This window comes from Bubalus bubalis, chromosome 3 (genome assembly GCF_019923935.1).
Source record: "Bubalus bubalis isolate 160015118507 breed Murrah chromosome 3, NDDB_SH_1, whole genome shotgun sequence".
NCBI lineage: Eukaryota > Metazoa > Chordata > Mammalia > Artiodactyla > Bovidae > Bubalus > Bubalus bubalis.
In genome coordinates this window covers 120,895,583-120,904,766 of record NC_059159.1, presented here as the reverse complement: position 1 = coordinate 120,904,766, position 9,184 = coordinate 120,895,583, and the positions used below count along the sequence as shown (strand labels likewise).

At 41.5% G+C, this 9,184-nt stretch overlaps 1 long non-coding RNA gene across 1 annotated transcript in view; it reads left to right on the top strand.

Annotated features, from left to right (window-relative positions):
* Positions 1-1,938: 1,938 nt before the first annotated feature.
* LOC123332860 overlaps positions 1,939-9,184 on the top strand; it is a 37,929-nt gene continuing 30,683 nt past the window's right edge. Inside the window, exons 1-5 of the long non-coding RNA XR_006549976.2 lie at positions 1,939-2,580; positions 2,732-2,771; positions 5,073-5,254; positions 5,585-5,670; positions 6,286-6,348. This is a non-coding gene — a long non-coding RNA (uncharacterized LOC123332860). The remainder of the gene's footprint in view (positions 2,581-2,731; positions 2,772-5,072; positions 5,255-5,584; positions 5,671-6,285; positions 6,349-9,184) is intronic.

The following is a 9,184-nucleotide window of genomic DNA, read 5'->3' as shown; positions in this document are numbered from 1 at the left end:
CCTAAACAATGCATGTCAATTATATCTCAATAATACTGAAGGGAAAAACCCCCCACAAAAGTCCACTTAAAAAAAGAGAAAGCTGTCATCATCAAGTGCCATTACACCATCTTTTTATCTGAGGACAGAATGTGGGGAGAGCCTGACACCAGTTCTAGCTCAGCTGTGTTCTCCTGTCCTTGCCTCCACATGCTGATGGAGTCCTGCTTCCTTCCCTTCATGACCTGCTGTTTAGATTAGCTGTTCATTCTGCCTCATAGGATTATTCTGTTTCTGCCTCTTGGTGGGAGACTGCATGGACTATAAAACAAAAGCGAGAAGGAGGGAGGGAGGAAGGGAAGCAAGGAAGGAGAGAGGGAGGGAAAGAGAGCGCTGTACCCTCTCCCTTCCTATACTGCCACAGACATTCTGTACCCACTCTCACTAGATCCTCCCAGATTGCGCATCTCTAGTAAGCCTTATTTCCAGAGAGTAGCTCATTGGACTTTCAACTGATGTATCCAGAAGGAGGGAGGAAGAAAGAAAGGAAGAAAGGGAGGAAATAAAGAGGAAGGGAGGGATGGAAGAGGTGGATTAGTATTACATGGAACACAATTTTCAAATATTCTCTAATTTAGATACTTGAATTTCATTCAAAAGTTTTTTACTCATCTGCCTCTGTTTTTCCTTACTACAGACAAATGGGTCTTCACAATAGAATTTTAAGTTTCTTAATTAAGTACTGTGCTAGATAATTCACGTTATCAGACTCTCTGACAGCCATTTGTCACTTTCTATACTACCAGCATCTGAGTACCCTTCCTCTTTAGCTGGAATCCCACACCATGGATGTTAGTGGGAAGCAGAACTCCACAGATCCTGAGAGAAATTTAAAGGAACAAACATTCCTCTCTGCATCTCCTAAAACCCAGGCTTATGTGTACAACCTCGACTTAGTACCTATCTCTAAAGGAGTGATACAGACTTAAAGGTAGTTATTAAATCACTCACCCCACAGTGATGGTAGAGGGGGTGCTACAGTGGCTGTGTCTTGGCTGGACCCTGGACCCTCTGGGCATGGCCGTGACTGTACTCCCCAGGACTGAGCTCCCCTTGCTTGATATCTGCTTGTAATCTGCACTGGTTCTTAAGCCTTCTCACTTCCTATGAGTTACCCAAGGCCTATGGATAAGATTATTTTCTGCTAATACTAAAAAAATGTAAATACAATTAATCCATTAACCTTTCTAGTTTGTTTACAAGTAACACCTCTTAATTTTGGTATCAACGCCCCCCCCCCCCCCCAATAATTAGTATGTTATATGTATTTCGTCTTGTTTTTCTTCTTGATCTGACAAATTATCACAAACCCTATGACTGAAAACAGCATGAAGTGATCTTACAGTTTTGGAGGCCACAAGTACAAAGTGGGTCTCATGGACTAAAATCACAATGTCAACAGGATGGAATTTCTTGTGGAGATTGCAGAGAGGATCTGTTCCTTGTTTCTAGCTCCTTAGAGGCTGCCCACATTCTGTGGCTCCTGGCATGACATCACTCCCCCTGCCCTCCAGCAGTGACATCATTCAACTTCCTTTTCTGCCTTCATATCTCTTTCTTGTTCTGACTTTCCTCCCTTGCTCCTTCTCTTCTGAGGATCCTTGTGATTTTCTTGAGATGACCTGAATAATCCAGAATGCCCTTTGCATCTCAAGACCATTAATCACACCCACAAAGATCCTTTTGCCAATAAGGTAACAACATATTACAGTTGGTGGACTGGTACTTTGGTGGGCTATTAGTCTCACTACTGCCACAACACAATAATTTTGTACCTTTATTTTTTTTTTCTTTGTAAGTTATTAAGTGATTTAAATGTTATAAAGGAAGAATGCTTTTACACTCTTCTGTAGTTTGCCTTTTCATCTTCTAATTTTGAGAACCTAAATAGAAGCACAGAACCAAACATTTTGAAACCTATTTTAATACTTACATGTGAAGTGATTTTTAAAAATTCATAGATGCTTTTTGAAAATAGGAAATGAGCATTTATCATTTCAAACATAAAGTTCAGCTAAATGAACACAACCTGACCTAGAGTTGGCCAACTAGACACGTACATAGCATCGATTAGAGGAAATGCTCTCTGAAAGGCTGGGCAGAAAGAAAACACAAGTATGCTCCCTATTCCTGAGGAACACGTCATTTAGTTGACGAGATCACAGAAGAGGCCATCTCCTCTGCGCTGGAGAAAATGGAGCCATTGATAAATCCCAGCTGTGTAGTGCCTGAGAGAATGTGTGTTCCCGTGGGCTTCTCCACTAGCCACTGGGTTAATGTGAACTCTGCGCCTCTTATCATTTTAGAGGCTGTTCAAATGGCTGTAAATGGATATGGTCCTTTGAGGAGTTTATAACTCTGGAGATTGTAGACTCGATGGGATTTCAGAGGGAGCACTGGGCAAGTACACAGATGAACAACTGAAAATACACATCACAGCGTGTTCGTGTTCAGCTGGCCTTGTGCAGACGCGCAAGGGAGCTGATACCAGAGGGTACTGCAGAGCATCAACCAGACTGTGGCTCACTTAGATTGGGCAAGGTATGGAGAGGACATATATTTCTTATTTTAGTCAGAAAAACGAGTATTTCCTTTTTTTTTTTTTAAATTTTATTTTATTTTTAAACCGAGTATTTCCTAAATACTGTGTCTCACAAACTTTCTACAAATCTTCTCATGGTATCCTTTCAAGAACTCCTGTTTTAACAGAAGAGGAAACACGCTTAACCAAGGTGAGTGATTTAGCTCAGTTGACTGAGGGCCTGAGGGCAGTGATAGGATTTAACCTAGGCCTGTTTGAGTCTTTCCACTACAGCACGCTGACTCAGACAATGTGTGTGTTAAAGAATACTGGATTTACTGAGTCCAGATGATTTTGGAGAAGAAAATATTTCACTACGTAATTATTATTAAGTGTATATATATATATATATATATATATGTCTTAAAAATGATAGGAAACAGCTTTCTGTTGTTTTGACTCCTTGGAAGGAGGGAAAAGACTGTAATGTGACCTTTGCTCAGATTCACATTCTGAGTCATCTCAATGGCATTTGCCCTGTGGCAGGCCAGGTCCCTTGCTGTTTTTGTTTTAGAATGACTGGTTTCCATAGGGTTTTTCTCTCTCCCTCTTGAGTATTGGAAGCTCTCAAGTTCTTCTAAGAACCAGTTCATGATTTCTCAACTGGATGGTAAGCAGAAGAAACACTCAACTCTCCATGGACCTAATTCAGTGAGTGGACACCCAGGATAGAACGAATGCCCTGCTGAGAGGGATTTTAGAGATTATCCATCCTAAGCACTTTGTATTTAATTTGTGAGGTAACTGGACAGCTTGTGATGGTCTGGTGTGGTTTCAGAGCCAGATGGAGAGCCCAGGGTTCCTGTCTTCAAGCCAACACACTTATTCCTCCTTTGCAGGACTGGGAGCTGAGAGTGGGGCTGACTTTTCCATCCTTCCCTCCCTCCCTTCCTTCTATTTCTCTTGAGTGTGGAGGTAAAGGCACAAGACATATGGGGGCTTTGTTTCAGGTCCAGAAGGAAAGAAGGACAACTAGAATCATATGGCCCTATCATTAGTGACTCCTCTGTTAAGCGTGTGTGTGTGCGTGTGTGTGTGTGTGAAAGTCGTTCAGTCATGTCCAACTCTTTGTGACCCCATGGACTATATAGTCCATGGAATTCTCCAGGCCAGAATACTGGAGTGGGTAGCCTTTCCCTTCTCCAGGGGCTCTTCCCAACCCAGGGATTGAACCCAGGTCTCCAGCATTGCAGGTGGATTCTTTACCAGCTGAGCCACCAGGGAAGCCCAAGAATACTGGAGTGAGTAGCTTATCCGCTTTTCAGTGGTTCTTCCTGACTCAGGAATTGAACTGGGGTCTCCTACATTGCAGGCAGATTCTTTACCAACTGAGCTTCCAAGGACGCCCCTGTTAAACTTAGAAGTAATTTTTTCCCCCTTAAGACCTTAACTTAAAATACTGAGTATTTAATGCAAAGCTCACTGTCAGGTAATTTTTTTTTTTTTTTTTTTTTAAATAAGCAAGCTAGTAGGCAAAAGAAGAAATTAACTAAGAGGAAAAGAGCTGTTCATGTGTCCTCAGTTACATAAAGGACTACAAATCGCATAATGACTCTGCAGGACATAAATTCAGAAAACCAAGTTAAAATGGCCTTTTTTCCTCCTGATGTGATACTTAGATACATAAATTATGATACTTTCTTATCATGTGTATCTTATGAAAAATTCAGTTTTTTCCTTTCTTTTCCTTCCTCCTTCCTTTCTTCTTTCTGCGAAGTATGAACTTGCTCATGTACTTGCACTTTCCATTAAATCAATGAATTGTATCCCCTCCAGAAGATATGTGGAAATTCTAACTTTTAGTATTGGTGAATGTGACTTTACTTGGAAATAAGGTCCCTGCAGATATACTCAAACTAAGATGAGGTCATACCTGACTAGGGTGACTCCTAGTCCCATGTGACCTGCATGCGCATCAGAAGAGAAGGCAGACTGGCAGGCAGGGAGGACAGCATGCGATGATGGACTCAGATGAGAGCAATGCAGCTGCAATGTCAAGGGACCATAAGGATAGCCAGCAACATCAAAAACTAAGAGGCAGGCATAGACCAGATTTACCCCGAGAGCCTTTATAGAGGGCCTGGACCTGTCAACTCTTTGATTTTGGACTTCTGACCTCCAGAATCAAGAGAGCATACACATGCGTTGTTTTAAATCACATAGTTTGTGGTCATTTGTTTCAGTTACCCTTGGAAACAAACACAGTCCTCAGACATTTCCAGAATCCCTGCTAGAGCTAGAAGCTTTGAGAAGCGTGCATGGTGGGGAAGAGAGGACCAAAGAGATGCAGAGAACAGTTTTTTTTTTACTTTCAGGCACTCAGAGTCCGGCAGTATTGTTAGGAACCTTAGTGATGTTCCCATCCCATTCACAGGTTTATCCACTTTTCAGAACAGCAGTTAAGGACAGGTGACATCCATGGTGACATCTGTGTGTTACGCTTTCCATGCAGGAAGTGATCACAGGCAACACTGTCGGGAGAGGAGATGTTAGTGAGTCTTGGGAGTCAGGCTGTCACTGAGGTCAGCCTCAACGAGAACTGAGGCCAGAATTTTCAACCACTGAAAGAACAACAGTAGTATTTGGAGTTGTTTGGAGGTTCTTCGCCAAGATGAAGAAATTGGAGAGTAGAGGGTAAGAAAATTCTGTCTGAAAATACTTCTAGCTGGGATTCAAGGGGGAAACGTGGTGCAGAGGCCACCAGCTTCTGAGGATCCACATGGCTCCAGCGTCACCCCTTCCCAGCTCCTCTTGTACATGGTAAATTCCTACTGGGTTGGCTTGAGTTAAGTTGGGACCATTTCCCTAGCTCTTGTTTCATATGAAGAGTTGAGCTGGTCATAAGAGAGGAGGGGACCCATAGTGACTCTGGTTTTGTGCCGGTTATGTTAATGCATGTTCATGAGCCAGGACTTTTACTTTTCTTTTCCCTATGGGACATCTGAATTTTTCCCATATTACAAGGTACTGCAGACTGGGAACTGCAAGACTAGAAGATAATGACTCCAGCTTTTTGACAAATTCTTTGGGAAACCTGAGACCTCTCTTGGGTAAGTTATCATTTACCCAAGGTCGCACAGCTTGTGAGTAGCAGATTGACATACCTAGGTTTGTCATGTAGCTTTAGAAAAACCATTTAACCAGCTTTTCTCTGATAAACAATAGCACTGTGGAAGAGCAAGTTTCTGCTTGTTGTGAGGGACAAGTGTGTCTGCATGTAGTAGATGTTCCATCAAACCCTGTCCATCAACATCAGACTCCAAACCCAGGTGTCTTGGATGCCAGAGTATGGTTTGGAATATTAATTGGTATCACCTCTTTGGAGAATAATTTGGCAATACCTATCAAAATTTAAAATGAACTTTATTAACCCGTTTTCACTTTTACAGATATATTCACATGCACCCAACATGTCCATCACTGCAGCATTATCTGTTATAGCAAAGTTTACAGAGGAGCTAAATAGACATTTTAACAGGATTAATTTTGGTCTGTGCAAAGGAATATTACTCAGCCATCAAGATGAACCAGCTCTCCATATACTTATGGAACAATTTCTAAGATGTACTTGTAAATGTAAAAGAAAGATAAAGAACTGATAAGTATAATATGATATGATTTGTGATACATATGATGTAAATACATTTATGCTTATATATGTACAGGCTACCTATGGAAGGACCCAGAAGAAATTCAGGGGAGGAGAACTGGGGAGCTGAAAGCCAAGGGTGAGATAGAGATTACCATTTAGTATACCCTTTGGAATCTTTTTGGAGATTTGCTTAATGTACATGTAATTCCTATTTAGAAAAAATAAACACAAAGCAAATAGGCCAGCCAAACAAATAAAATTCTTGTGGTTTCAGTGCTGGCACTAATAGCGATTCCACTCATCTAGTTTAATGTGCTTGGACCAGTCTCCTTTGACTCACTGGCCTCTTGGATCCTCACCTTGGCTCTCTCCTGACTCCCAATACCCACCACCAGCCTCCTTTGTCCTGAAAACCCATTTCAGACAGGCTCCTCTGGCTTCCATCTCTGGTGCTCTCTCTCTTGCATGTTCTCTGGCTCTGCGGGACTCAGCCTTCTGGAGCTAGCTGACTCCTGGCCAGGCCAGCCAGGTCACTAGACAACATGTGTCTCCTGGCCACAGACCCTGCCGAGGCACAGGGAAGGAATGGTCTATGTGGTTGTCCATTGTGTAGATGTATTACTGGAGCTCTTTGTGGTGACATTTTACCTTTGATTAGCCCGGGCCATCTTGGTTTCTTCATTCACTTGTTTCTTCAAAGGTTGATTTGTTGGTTCATTTGTTCATTCATTCATTCAATACTTCTGAACCTGAGAAACAAGCTATGGTTCAGTGGAATTAATATTAGAGACGTGCCTGGGAATTTCATTTCCCTCTACTTTTCCTTTTCCCCAACTGCTTGGATAATTTAGGTTTTATCACATTCTGATAGCATAAGACTGAATAATTAAACCAATTGAACATGTTACATTAACAGAGGCAGTTTCTGGGGGTTACAATTAAATGACCTTCCTTTCATGCTCACTGGAAAGGATCTATAACAAAGAAGTGTTCATTTTAATGACATTTGCAGGCGAGTTTTATTTCTCTTGGCTAATTTTTTTTTTTTCCTGAACCAATAAAAATCCTTATTATTGAGGCTTTTCAGTGTTCCAGTTTTTTCAGAGGGCCTCTTAGGGAAAGCAAAGAATGTCTGTAGACCATCGACCACTTTCTACCTTTAGCCATCAGGGATCTTGGGTGAGGTTAGAAGAGCTGCCAGGAACCCCATCAATATTGAAAAACGCCTCCAGCTTGATTAAGCTTCGGAAATACCTCCATCGATCCTATTCAACTGTTTATTGAACACCTACCTCAGATTGACTTCAGAAAAGTCACCTTCACCCAAGGCCTGGGAGGGGAGGGCACATGTGGACTCTGGGTGGGAAAAGGAAATTCCTCATGGGGTGACTGAAGAATGGGCTGGCTCAGCTCCAACCAGAGCAGGGTCCAAGAGGGAAAGCCACTAGGCCCTGAACACTAACAGGGTTATGGCCTCTTCTATTAGTGAGGTGATCTGACCTGAATGGGCATTGAGCAGGAAAGGAAACCTACAGAGTGGCAGCGGGAATGGTCCAGGAAGGCAATGACTTTCATCAAGTCATCAAGAGGCACCGTCCTGAAAAATCCCACAGGAAAAAGCAATAGTTTCTTGCATTGTCCTATTGAAAATGTTCTTTAATGAGATAGCTTAATAGCATGGTTTTTAAGAATGCATACTCTGGAGTCAGAATAACTGCCTGGGTTTTGATCTTTATTTTACTTCTCTGGATTTCACTGTCCTCATTTGTAAAATGGGGATGTGATAGTATCCACCCCACATGGTAATTTGAGGACTAAATGAGTAAAGCCCTAAGATAGCACCAGGACCATTGTAAGTACTCAAAAATGTAAACAGTTATTTTAACTGTGCTGTTTTGACTTTCCTAAAATAACCCTGTTCCAGTGAGTGGAACTGATAATTTGCCTAATTTTGAATTTTGTACTAGTAAGGGTAATAGGCTTTTTACATTGCAAAATAACTTTTTTCTCCCCTTTTCTGTTTCTTTGCTTTCTTGTCTTTTCAACTTCAAAACCCCAAGTTTTTTGATCGCAGAGAAGCGATGCAAACGAAGGGAGCCACACAGTCTGTGGTCCTGGGATGTGTTCCTGAATGTGTGTGTGCTCATTAAATTCAAAGAACAGCCCATCATTCCTGGCTTAAAATGTCACAGAAAGATTGCAGCTGAAAATCCCCAAGCCCTTGAATGATTCATCTCAGGTTTTTGCCCCTCTTTCATTGCAAGTGCCATTAGTAATGTGGACTAAATCATTACCTCTCCCGAAGCCTGCCCAAATTATCTTTTCCCTGAACTTGTGTGTTCATTGTACTAATCATTTGGAATAACATCCTCCTGAAATACAAGTTCTTCAGGTTTATTTAAAATAGCTTGCGTTTGTGTACACGCTGACGTTGCCTAAGGAGAACGTCAAAGACCTTGTCAACAACAAACTTTTGACTTTGCCCTTGAAATAATGACAATTAGGAATGCACCTGTTAAATTCTGTCACTTGCAGAACTTCAGTAATCAAGACATCATCAGCCTTGTTCTTTTTTCTATCTCCATGATAGTCCTTGGCTTCTGATTTGAGGCTGAATAAACTTTTGAATACATTTCAGTTTTCAGTCGAAGTGTAGTTCTGACCAGATAGACCTATTCAGACTTTGGCAACAATCCGTTTCCAAATGATTTTTCCATCTATGCAGTTCAAGCTGCAAATCAAATCTAACTGTTGTAATACTGAAAACTGTTCTTTTCTAAGAGCTCCTCAGAACCATTTCTTAAAGGATCTCCCTCTTTAGGACCACCTTGGGTGTGTTAAGTAAAAAATTATTATATATTTTATGATTGTTTTATTATATTTTGTTTAAGCGAAACTGAGGGGCTCATTTCAGGTATTATACCCAACCCTATGCAGAGGGAGGAAGGTCCCACGTTATTTCAACAGCGGCC